Raw genomic sequence first — 13,361 nt, forward strand, 5'->3', positions numbered from 1 at the left:
TAAAAAGTATTGACTTATTTTAATAACTTTATATAACAAATGTTGCTTATAATTTGTCCTTTTATTGATTTGTGCAGTTATTTTTTATAAAATAATTTTCACCCTCGAGAAGGGGCGGTATCCACCTTCAGGGTAAAGGCGCAAGGTGGAACCATGTCACCTTTGTTTCTTGAGGTATCCTCTAACCACTGACCAATTTTCGTGAAAATCGATGAAGGTTCACCGAAATTGAAGGTAATCGTTGATTTTTACCTTCAGTGACTGCACTATATAAAATAAATTGCAATTTATTGATCTAAATGCGCGTAATTTGGGAGCTTATAAATTATTAAATGATATGTAGTCGCCAAATAATTAATTTGATGCATTTTGAGTACAACTCTCTCTTAAGCCGGGAAGATGGGGTAGTTTTCTTGCGAAGGGGTTGTAGCTCAATAATCGAAATGCACGTGATTTAATAGTTTATTCTTAGAATATATAAGCTATAGGAATTATATCCGCAATAAGATATATTTTAAGTTTTCTCGGCATTTTTCTCTTAAGTTAAATCAATTAAAGGGTTGTTTGGGGGTGAAGGGGATGAGCTCAAAAATCGAAGCTATATCATTTCAAGAGCTCATAAATAGCTCGTAATTCTGCCGCAAAAATCGATTCAATATTCCTATTTTTAAGTAGTGGGGGGGCTGAGTCAGCCCGCCACTAAAATATTAAATTCCTGCTCAGTGGAACGAGCTCAAAATTTTTAATTTGCGGAATATGAGAGCTCATAAATAGCTCATACATCAGGGCTATTTGTTTTTTAATTTTTGCAAGTGGGGAGGGCCAGCTTAACACGGGTAAAAAGAGAAGCTACCGGAGACCATCAAATTATCAAATACTTCAAATGTACAGAATTATAGAGATGAACCAGGTGAAATTGTTGGAGAAAAAATAAAAGCTACGGGAGAACTAATAATGACGGAAACAGAAATCGAACGATGGAATAACAATAATAATAATATCGTATGGCATTTTTGCCGGGGAGGTCCTTTCGGACAGGTTCCGGCGCCATTTACATCTTTAACCCTGTTTCAAGTAACTAGTGTCGATGTTAACACTAGCCCAGGGGGACCGACGGCTTAACGTACTCCGTGCCTCCGTGTTCACCGAGGCACGGTGAACAGCTCGTATCATTTTTAGAAATGAAAAATGGATTGTCTGTGCTGGGGCTCGAACCCAAGCGCTCTGGCTTATGAGACCAGTTGTCATGCCGTTGCGCTACGGCTGTTCACAATCACAATCGAACGATGGAAGGAACGTTTTACACAGAATTCAGTAAATGTTGAAAGTGAGACGGATAAGGTAGATATTATACTCCATTCTCCAGGTGTGGAAATAGCATCACAGATCAACACTTCAATAAGTAAAAAAACACGATCATCATCAATGTAATCAATGCCATCAGCAACTTTCCTCCATCTTGTGACCTTCAGGATCTCCAGGTCTTCTTCCACATCATCAATTGATCTTTTAGCTGGTCCTCTGGGTTTGAGAAAAATGCGATAACGTCTCTTAATTCTTATAGAACACGAGAATATTGCGACAATTTGAGAATATCGAAAATGCCTAGGGAACGGAATGGAATAGTACATAAGAGAAGAAGTAAAGAATAATTTCGAAACTGAAGAGGTATATCGCTTATAAACGCAGCAAAGTTCTAGCAGTTTTTATTGCTGAATAATCTCACTTCTTATGCGAAAAATATTATAGACGACTACCCATGCAGTTTTCGTGCTGGAAGGACAATTAGAGATCAAATGAGGCTAAAGGAGCAACAGTAGCCTAACCCCAAAAATTAAGTTTTGAGGTTAGGCTACTGTTTGGCATTCAGCCAAATATGGAGGTAGCTTGTGTAGACCCCTGTTAATCCGAAGATATAAGGTTGCTGCTTTTATTGATACATTAACCTAAAAATGCTCAAAAAATAGAGCATTATACTCTCTTCAACAATATTCAGGTCTACGCTGTTAAAAAGGTAATCTAAACTAACACTGTACAAGTCAATTATTAGCCTAGGTATTACTTATGTATGACAGTAAAATCTAGAGCCTCAATCATACATACATCCATAATAGAAAACCTCTTATATCCGAAGGTGTCAAGGTGTACAAGCTCTCTTAAATTTTTTCTACAAATTTACGCCAGTCTATTCTGTCTCTAGCTAGTTCCTTCGCCTCAATCCATGTCTTCCCTTTTTCTTCGAGAATCTCGCTTACGCTTATGGTTTTCTTGGTCGTCCTCTACGGTTTCCCATATCTTCTTCACCTGTCTAGTTTCGTTCATTCTGATCATGTGTCCCCACCATTTCAGTTTCTTTTCTTCTGCTTTAGCCTTTAGTGATTTTCGTTCCTAGTTTTTGTCTAATGTCTTCGTTTCTTCTTCTGTCTGTTCTCCTAACAGCCAGCACTTTCCTTAAGTATTTCATTTCAAACAGCCAGCACTTTCCTTAAGTATTTCATTTCACTTGCTTGCAGTTGCTTTGTTTGTTTTTCGTCCAGTATTTATATTTATGCCTCAAAGAGAAGAAATAATAGGTGATTTGAGAAGATGCCGCAATGCTGAATTGGCGACTGTATGGCAGAGAAAATATAATCAGACAGCTAAGATCAGAGGACAAAACAGTATCTTTTTGAGAGACCACGTGGTAGATCAGTGGGCCAATAGGTTCAACAAGATTAAACCATAAGTATTGACAAGACAAACAATATGGCAGAACGAAATAAAATAGTTCCAATACATTTAAAAAAAATTGTTCCCAATCTAAATATCAAATATTATATATTAAAGATAAATATATTAAGGATAAGAAAATAAAATAGGTAATATAAGAAAAAAAAAGAGCATAACCTGAAGACCAAAGGAACGAGTGGAAAGGTTTGATCATTTCTTGGCGGTACAAAATGAAGGAAGCGATCGAAAAGTATGGAGAAAGCACCAAAACAAATATAAATAATAAGTATACAAAATTCCTGTACTTAAATACATACTTTTAAAACCCTGTTTATTTTTAAATAAAGATGGGCTTTTCCACTCATATATTTTTATATTTTTTTATAATAATTTATTAGAGCTAATACTAAAATGTAAAAACATTATATACATTCTCAACATATTCATTTCTTCTTGCTGTTAGGATCGATGTTATTGGTATTAATACATTTTTGAGCAAAATTTGAAAACATTGGCACTATTCAAGGAATTTTACGCAAATTGCAAATTCCTAATTTATACTTATCTATAAAATCGACCCCGAAATTCTGAAATAAACTGGTGGTTTATTCAAGTTCAGAAAGTTTCCTATTTAGAAAAAAATTACAAAAACCTGTTTGGTGTTTTGACATTCTTGTTTTGTCGATTAGTGGCAAGGTTGTTACCAAAATCATAATGGCTTATTTTTCATAGATGCAAGTTTTCTTTCAAAGATGTACTTACGGTAATTACTATCGCCTATTAGCGTCTCGTAATTAATTTTCCATGTCGTGGGCGTACTGGGAAAATCCACTAACACATAAAAGTAAAGTTTTGAGAAAAACGCATTTAAACATTATTATACCTTATGGTTTACCTCTTAAAAATCGGATACACTGGCTGTTTAAGTTTTGATACCGGGATATGATTTTGAAGGATGTTAACGACAGGTAGTGTGCGCATACATGTACATAAAAATATCTGAAAAAATGAACATGAAAAACATGAAAACTTAGAAAAAGATGGAGTTAGTTGATTTTCTTTGTCATTGAATGCACCGATTTAAGCACGGTGTATAACGAATTTGGAGATATACGGTTTTTCCTGTTAACATATTTATGTTTGTGGATTTAATGGTATTAAAATGTCAAATTAAAAAAAAATGGAGTTTGTGGATTTTTGCAGTACGCCCACGATATGACACTTCGGTGGCCTATACCTTTGAAAGCACTGTCAAAATTTCATGTTATTTGAATTATTATTTACCGAGTTACAGTGCTTCAAGTGACTCTACTTTTGTGATTTTTATAAACAATGGATTCAAAGCAACTTCGTGTGTTGATTTGTCACTACTCTTAGTACTCTTTGATGGAAAAAACAGTCCAAACTGAGCAATGGCTCAAAAAGTGTTACCCAGACTCTTCTCCATCGATTACAACGATGGATTTCTGAATTCAAACACGGTCGTAACTACACCAATGATGCCGAGCGCTCTGGAAGTCCAAATGTTGCAGTTATTCCCGAAATCTTCGAAAAACGCTGAAAATTATTATGGAAAGATACAAAGTGAAGTGGCAAGAGATAGCTGACACTCGTAAAGTTATCAAAGGGTAGCGTTTTGACTAGTATACATTTGGATATGAGAAACCTGTTTTCCAAAAGGGTGCCGGGTTTTCTCAAACCAGAGCAAAAACAACAACGAATTGATGAATCTCGGCGTTATTTGGACATGTTTAATCGAAATAAGCCGTGAGTTTTTGCGTCAGTATGTAACAATGGATGAAACATGGATCTATTATTTCACTCCGCAATCAAATCGGCAGTCACCTAAATGGACAGCACAGTAACCATCGGAAAGGTTATGGGCTCTGTATTTTTGGACCTGCAAGGAATTATTTTCACAGACTATATTTGAAACTTTGTTTATTGGAGCGTTTGAAGACTAAAATTGCCCAAGGCATCATTTTTTGAAAAAAAAAAAATGTTGTTTCGCTAAGACAATGTGTCACAAATGAAAATAATGACAAAAATTCATGAATTTGACTTTGAATTGCTTCCGCACCCACCTATACTCCAGATCTGCCCCCCTTCGCGATTACCAACTTTTTTCGATCTAAATAAAAAAGGTTTGTGCCAAGAGATATCACTCCAATGAGGAAGTTCAGTTGATTGATGTATTGAGGTACCTCAATACATCAATCAACGGTATAACCTGTCACACCCGGACCTCCCCATATCCGGACGGTTCTACCGTCCGGATCTGCCGAGAAAGGCAGAAAGGATCTGCTGTTGGACAACGCACCCTCTCATCCTGACCCAGAAGAAAAGAACTAACAGATAGCGAAATAAAGTGTCTTTTTTGCCTCCAAATGTTACATCTCTCTGTCAGCATATGGACCAAGCTGTTATAGAATCTATAAAACGTGTCTATCGACGAAAGTGTTATTGACGGCGTTGATTGCTGAAATGGATGAAGGAGAAAACGTTACAGAGACTCTAAAAAAAGTGGACATATCCGGATATTTTCATGTATCCGGTTGACAGCGGTTGATATCCGGATTTTTTCATATCCGGATCGGTCTGTCGCCACATTGATCCGGATGTGACAGGTTCTACTAAAATCTCTAAAACTGAAGCCTATATTGAAGGCGAAGATACATTAAGTCACTAGTTACTCAGAGGTGATACGTAAACTACTATCAGTAAAGATACCTACACCAAGAATTTTTCTGTACTCCATTGCAATTGTTTGGAATATCACATTTGGTGTTACGTAAACTAAACATAGTAACAGATAATTTGTCAGAAAAATATCAAACACAATGGATCTCATCAGATAATAAGATTTTTATTGTGCAATTGCCGAAAAATGAGCAAAAACAAATCTTATTCTTAGTATAGTTCAATTGAAACATGATGGTGAGATTCATCATTAGATTTTGGAATAATTAGATATATTATAAACAACTAGCCTTTAAAATAGTGGGACTCTAGTGGGGATCTTGACTCTATCAGCCAAATAAAAATTCCAATACATTATTTGTTATCACAAGAATGCAGAAACAGAATAAATAAAATACTGTTTCGAGCATGTTTTTGAAGAAGCTTAGAAAAAGGTCAAAAGTAAAAAGGGTAGAGGCATACTTCAAAAAATAAGTGAATAATATTATAACAACTATTGGTAGTAAAATTTAATAAAAAATTTTTTGTCTTGGTAAAAGGTATATTAAATATTAGTTTAAAAGCCCCTATAGGGCTACAAACATAGAAACAAAACGTTTTCGTTCTGTAACAAGAGCATCATCAGTGTTACAAGAACATGGTGAGCCAATCAAAAAACACAAAGGTCAAAGCCTTTCAAAAACAGACTAAAAGTCTTATGTAGATGCCACCATGGCAAAATCCAAAGGATGGATAATTATTGGTGTTCCACTGTTAAAAAGTGCGAGCATGGCAGAAGGTAGATAAGAGTTAGGTATTGGTATACCATGATTACTAATTACCCTGATAAGAGTTTCTGTCCTTTCTAAAGTCGGCTGTTCCGAACAACACTATCTGCTTGGATTTATCGGACTTCAAATATTTCCGACAGGTCTTTAGAGCTTTTGAAGTCACACCATACCGAAATGAAATGGTGAAATTCGTAAAATCATTTTTTTAAGATATAAATACATACAACTTAATAATGTAGAGGAGAATATCTCATGGACAAAAATATCGAATATTTTGAAATTATCATGTGAAGTGAAATTTTTTTGTGTTGAAATTTTTGGTCCTCCCACTGTCAGGAATAGAATTCCTTTTCCAAATGCGATGTTCTAATTCTAAAGTGATTCCCAACCGGGGGGCGATTTAAGATTTTCAGGGGGGCGATAGAGCGAAGGCGGCGATATGGGGGTGTTATAGAAAAGGGGGGGGGGGTGTTATAGAAAAGGGGGCGATTAGCATCCGGGAAACGAGAAATGGGTAATTGAGAAAAAAAATACAATACTTTCGATGGAATAATATCCATAGGATAATAAAAAGTAAATATGTATCTATGCAGGTAATAATAACACAAACATCTCGACTAGTAACAGAGGGCTATGAATCATGATACAATTTAATTCTATAGGTATTAGTATCGTTCGCGGTAACGATTCCGTACTTGTCCAGGACAACTTCGCATGCGCACTTTAAAAATCGCATGCGCACTTTAAAAAATAGAACGCTCTTTTTTAAAGTGCGCATGCGAAGTTGTCCTGGACAAGTACGGAATCGTTACCGCGAACGATACTACTATAATGACCGAGCTTTCGTAATGTGCGAACATGCGCACATAAGAGAAAGATAGAACTGGGATAAGAATGATGAGAGTAGGTACCGGTATTACCAACCCTGCCGATTTGGCTCGAACAAAAAGTGAACGGCCGAAATTGTGGTCGTCTTGTCATAGATGCGGTAAATAAAATTAAAGCGAAACCAAAGAATGATCGAATATTTCGTACACTCTGTGAAGAAAATGATGAGATATTTAATACATTGCTACTACATACATACGGAAGTCCGCTGGCCTTCTCAAGGTACTTGCTTACGGCGGTTCTTCAGTCCCATGGATACTGTTATTGAATTTAGAGAAGCAAAGTGACATCGCTTACTTATCAGATTTTTTGAAAAATTAAATGAAACGAACCTGCAACTACAAGAGAACATGAATATGGCCCAAAGCGAATGGAGTAGTCGGAGCACTCATTGACAAGCTATCTATTTTTGAAGAAAATATACAGAGAACAAATCTGACCAAATTCCCCAACATGAAATCTTCTTGTGGTGATTCTGGAGATCTTCAAACATATTGCCTCCGTCTTCAAACATTGAAAGAAAATCTACAGTCCCGGTTCCAAGATTTGACTAGTCTGTTATCAACTAGTAAGTTTCAACGCCATGTCCTTCTAAAAGTTTGTTTCAGGAGTGTGGGGTGTGAAAGATTTTGGCCGCCGATAAAAGAAGTGTATCCAATCTTGTGGAAAGAAATCAAATTACTATTATTAGCATTCCCCACAACATACAGGGTGTTTCATTGGAAAAGTAACATACGTTAACTGTAGAAAGAGAACACTTAGGCGATCTCAAAAAGACCATACTTAATGGATCTTAATCCATTAATAACAAAGATACTGGGTGTTTTATCTATTTTGCCATTTTTTTAATTGGTTCATAACTTTTTAACCACACTGTATATTTACTTTATATTTGGCACGCAAATATCATTTAAGGTGTACAATAAATTAATTTATTTACAATTGTAAAAAATCCAGATCCGGATTAAAAAATATTGGAAAAATATTCCGACCCCAAAAAAACACCCTGTACATTAAATTTTTTTAAAATCGATTTTTCAGTTGAAAAGAGGATGAAAAACTAAATTCAGTGGTATAATTTGAATTTTCGGCAAAATGATTTTTCTGGTGAAATTTTGAATTTGAATTCAGAAATGACGTGAATTGCGAGAGCTCTAAGTAGAAAAAAATTGAAATACAGCTTACAACTTGTCAACCTCACTGTATATTGATTTTATATTTAACACGCGAATATTCTTTTAGGTGTCCAATCAATTAATTTTTTTACAATTATAAAAAATCCAGGTCCGGTTTAAAAAATATTGTGTAAATATTCCGACCCAAAAAAACACCTTGTAGTATAATAATTTTCTTTAAAATGGATTTCGCATTTGAAAAGAGGATGAAAACAAAATTAGTGGTATACTTTGAATTTTAGACAAAATGATTTTTCTGGTAAAATTTTGAATTTGAATTCTGAAATTATGTCAATTGCGAGAGCTCTTGTCGAAAAAATTAAAATGCGACTTAATTTTAATTAATACCATTATTTAATCTAAATTGGTAAAATGTTAATATTTTAGTGTTTTTTTATTATGTGTGAAAGATAGTTTTTGGCGAATATTCATTTTTAAATAATGAATAAATAAAAAAGGGTCAATAAAGAATACATCACTTTAATCAACAAAATAGCTAAAAATTATAACAAAACAGCGAAAATTTGCAGCATAATCACTATTCAAAACTAAAGTACTTATTCAAAATTACCACCATCAAAAATTATTTTTTTTATACGTAGGTACGGTAAATTTGATACCTAGCGTCATGTGTACTGTGTACTGTGTGTGTTGAGTAAATGTATTGTTACATTGCAAAGTCGACGTTATTGTCTTTGCAAAGAGACGCTAATTGTATTCGAACGTCTGCGGTCCCTCCGATGAGTACCGATCCCACAAGAACAGAAACTATTTTCATTTATTAATTTATAATAAACGAAAAATTTCTGACCCTGGTGAGATTCGAACTCACGACCATTCGGAACTTTCGATCCAAAGGTAGGCGCTCTTACCACTGAGCCACAGCGGGGGTCATCAAAAATTATTGTTATGTGTGCAAATGTTAATATTTTACCAATTTAGATTAAATAATGGTATTAATTAAAATTAAGTCATATTTTAATTTATTTTACTTTGAGCTTCGCAATTCACATAATTTCAGAATTCAAATTCAAATTTTTACCAGAAAAATCATTTTGACGAAAATTCAAAGTTTTTCATCCTCTTTTCAAATGCAAAATCCTTTTTAAAAAAATTTAATATACAAGGTGTTTTTTTGGGGTTGGAAAATTTATACAATATTTTTTAATCCGGACCTGGATTTTTTATAATTGTAATTAAATTAATTGACTGGACACCTAAAATAATATTCGCATGTTAAATATAAAAGCAATATACAGTGTGGTTGACAAGTTGTAAGCTGTATTTCAATTTTTTTCTACTTAGAGCTCTCGCAGTTCACTTAATTTCAGAATTCAAATTCCAAATTTCACCAGAAAAATCATTTTGCCGAAAATTCAAAGTATACCACTGAATTTAGTGTTTTATCCTCTTTTCAACTGAAAAACCCATTTTAAAAAAAATTAATGTACAGGGTGTTGTTTTGGGGTCGGAAAATTGTTCCAATATTTTTTAAGCCGGACCTGGATTTTTTACAATCGTAAATAAATTAATTTATTTTACGCCTTAAATGATATTTGCGTGCCAAATATAAAATAAATTACAGTGTGGTCAAAAAGTTATGAACCAATTTAAAAAATGGCAAAATAGATAAAACACCCAGTATCTTTGTTATTAATGGAGTAAGACCCATTAAGTATGGTATTTTTGAGACGGCCTAAGTATCCTCTTTCTACAGTTATCGTATGTTACTTTACCAATGAAACACCCTGTATATAATGGAGAAAGGTTTTAGTTCTGTATGTATATTGAAAAACAAACAAAGAAATTAATAGGCTCGACATGATAGAAAGAGGGGATTTGAGGTTGCTATTAAACTTAAATCTATGCTATTAAACAACATTGAGCCAGACCTAGAGAAATTATGTGAAAGACACCAGGCCCAAGGAAGTCATTATCAATTATTACTAACCATTTATCATTTTATAAAATGTAAAAATAAATAAATGTTGTACTGATTAATTTTATTTGTTTCAATTTAATTGAGGGGGGGGGGATTTTAGTATTCTGGTGAAACCTGTCTAAAAGGGCGACCATGGGAAAAAGGTTGGGAACCACTGTTCTAAAGTGTCATATAAATGCTTGATCGAATTTAAATCTGATATGAGTTATGTCGTGGTTAATATAATCTTTTAAACTGAATACCATCAAGGGAAGTATGCACTATTCTAGCGACATGAGGACGTACGTTATCATGCATTAGCACGAATCTGTCATATCCAATATGGCTGGCAAATGGCAAAACATGATCTTCTAAAATGTTTTCAATGTACATGCCAGCTGTCATTCGTCCAATCTCCTCCACAAGTTCGGTATGTCCTATGCTGCCACCACCAAAACTAACACTCTGTATGAGGTTGCAACTGGCATACCGTTCGCTAACTCTTCTGTAGACGAAATTTCGTCAATATCACTTCCCTATTGAGAACGTTATGCCACTTAGAACCTCATACAGAGCGTTTATTTTGGCGGTGGCGGCATAGTGTTGTGAAGCGGTACCTATTGCTTGGAAAGGATATACCGAATTTGTGGAGGTGATTGGGAGAATGACAGCTGGCATGTACATTGAAAACATTTTAGAAGATCATGTTTTGCCATTTGCCAATAATATTGAATATGACAGATTAGTGCTAATGCATGATAACGCACGTCCTAATGTCGCTAGAAACAAAGTAAATGAAGTAAGTGAAAGATTTGGAATACAAGTAAACATATCAAAATCTAAATATATGGTCGGTCATCAGCAAAAATAAAATTAGAGACGTTCAACTACTTATCAATAATGCACCAGTGGACCGAGTAAAACAGTTTACCTATCTTGGAACAATATTAAACGAACAATGGGATCACTCACAAGAAGTAAAATGTAGAACAGATAAAGCTAGGAGTGCATTCAACAACATGGCCAAACTCTTTAAAAGCCACAACCTTAATCTGGAGATAAAAATAAGGTTGCCACGATGTTATATCTTCTCAATATTATACTATGGGGTTGAATTCTGGATACTCACTGAAGCGATGGAGAAAAAACTTGAGGCCTTCGAGATGTGGCTATACAGGCAAATCCTAAGGATATCATGGACGGATAAGATAACTAACGAGTAACGAGACAGTACTATGAAGAATGGGGAACGAAAGAGAAATTATGTATACGATTAAAGGAGAAAGTTAGAATAATTCGGACACATAATTAGAAACGGCACTAAATACAGATTAGGTACTGAAAATAATCCTTCAAGGCAAAGTATTCGGAAAGCAAGGAACTGGGAGAGAATATCATGGTTAAAAATTAAAAAACCTCAGGAAATGGTTCTTCACAACAACTAATCTATTTAAACTTTAAAATAGATTCGTTGTTTGATTGATTAAATTTTAAAGCATCAGTTAATAAAATGATTATAGCCAGAATGATCGCCAATATTCGAAATAAATAGGCACTAAAAGAAGAAAAGAAGATTCCTATAACACTGCGAGGCTAAGGATTGCAGCATGAAAAAATTTCACTTCACATAATTTGAAATATGCAATATTTTTGTCAATGAGTGTCCTTTCGATTTACTTATACAGTGATGAGCTCCTAATAACCGGCAAAATAACGCAAAAAATGGAAAACACATTAAATTGTGAGATAAAAAGAAATAAAACTAGTGGAGGTGGGAGATTTAGCGATATAAACCTATAAATCTACATTCTACTTATTGTTTCCCATCTTTAGACATATCGGACGAGTTTGTCAACTGCCTCTGTGACAGTGACAGTTTAAGTTGACATACTCCTCTGATACGTGTAAAGGTGGGAAACAATCGATATAATGTAAGTTTATACGTTTTTATCCCTAAATCTCCCACCTCCACTAGTTTCATTTCTTTTTATCTCACAACTTAATATGTTTTCCATCTTTTGCGTTATTTTGCCGGTTATTAATGAGCATTAATGAGCCACACATTGAAAACCTTCCTTAAAATCATACATAACAGAATCCACGTGAAATTAGAACAAGAAATAAGTGATTCACAGATAGGTTTCAGAAAGGGTCTAGGAACTAGAGAAGCATTATTCGGAGGCAATCTGACACAACGATGTCTGGATATGAATCAGGACATATATGCTTGCTTCATAGATTTTAAAAAAGCTTTTGACAGAGTTCGACATGAAAAGCTTTTAAGTATTTTTAAGACCAAAAACATAGATAGTAGAGATCTACAAATTATATCGAATCTGTATCAAAATCAGAAAGCAAGAGTAAGAGTCGAAGGAGAACTGACAGAGGAAGTAAGTATACTTAGAGGAGTTCGACAAGGGTGCATACTTTCACCACTATTGTTCAACGTCTACAGTGAAGTGATATTTCAAGAAGCTTTATTGGATATTGTGGAAGGTATTTTGGTCAACGGAAATAGCATTAATAATATTAGATATGCGGACGATACGGTCATATTTGCAAGTGACATGGAAGATTTACAGTACATAATACAATATGTATACAATGCATGTGAAAGGTACGGACTGCAAATGAATCTTAAGAAAACGAAATCGATGATATTCTCAAAAAAAACCACAAAATGTCGATAACCTGATCATCAATAATACAACGATCGAAAGAGTAACAACATATAAATATTTAGGAACGTGGCTAACAGAAGATGGAAATCAAACAGAAAAAATCAGATCTAGAATAGAAATGGCAAGAAACACGTTCATAAAATTGAAGAATTTACTTTGCAACCGTAACGTTAATCTAGAGATTCGCACAAGAATGCTACGTTGTTACGTTTTTTCTACTTTACTATACGGCATGGAAGCGTGGACAATAAAACAGTCTGAAATCAAAAAATTAAACTCCTTTGAGATGTGGTGCTACAGGAGAAACCACAGAATATCGTGGACTGAAAAAGTAACTAATATAGAGGTGTTACAAAGAATGAAGAAAGAATGTGAAGTCATAAAAACTGTTAAAATTAGAAAGATTCAATATCTGGGTCATATAATGAGGGGCTAGAAGTACGTATTACTTAGGTTAATTATGCAAGGGAAGATACAAGGGAAGAGAAACCCAGGACGACGCAAAATATCCTGGCTA

Source organism: Diabrotica virgifera, chromosome 1, assembly GCF_917563875.1.
Source record: "Diabrotica virgifera virgifera chromosome 1, PGI_DIABVI_V3a".
Taxonomy (NCBI): Eukaryota; Metazoa; Arthropoda; class Insecta; order Coleoptera; family Chrysomelidae; genus Diabrotica; species Diabrotica virgifera.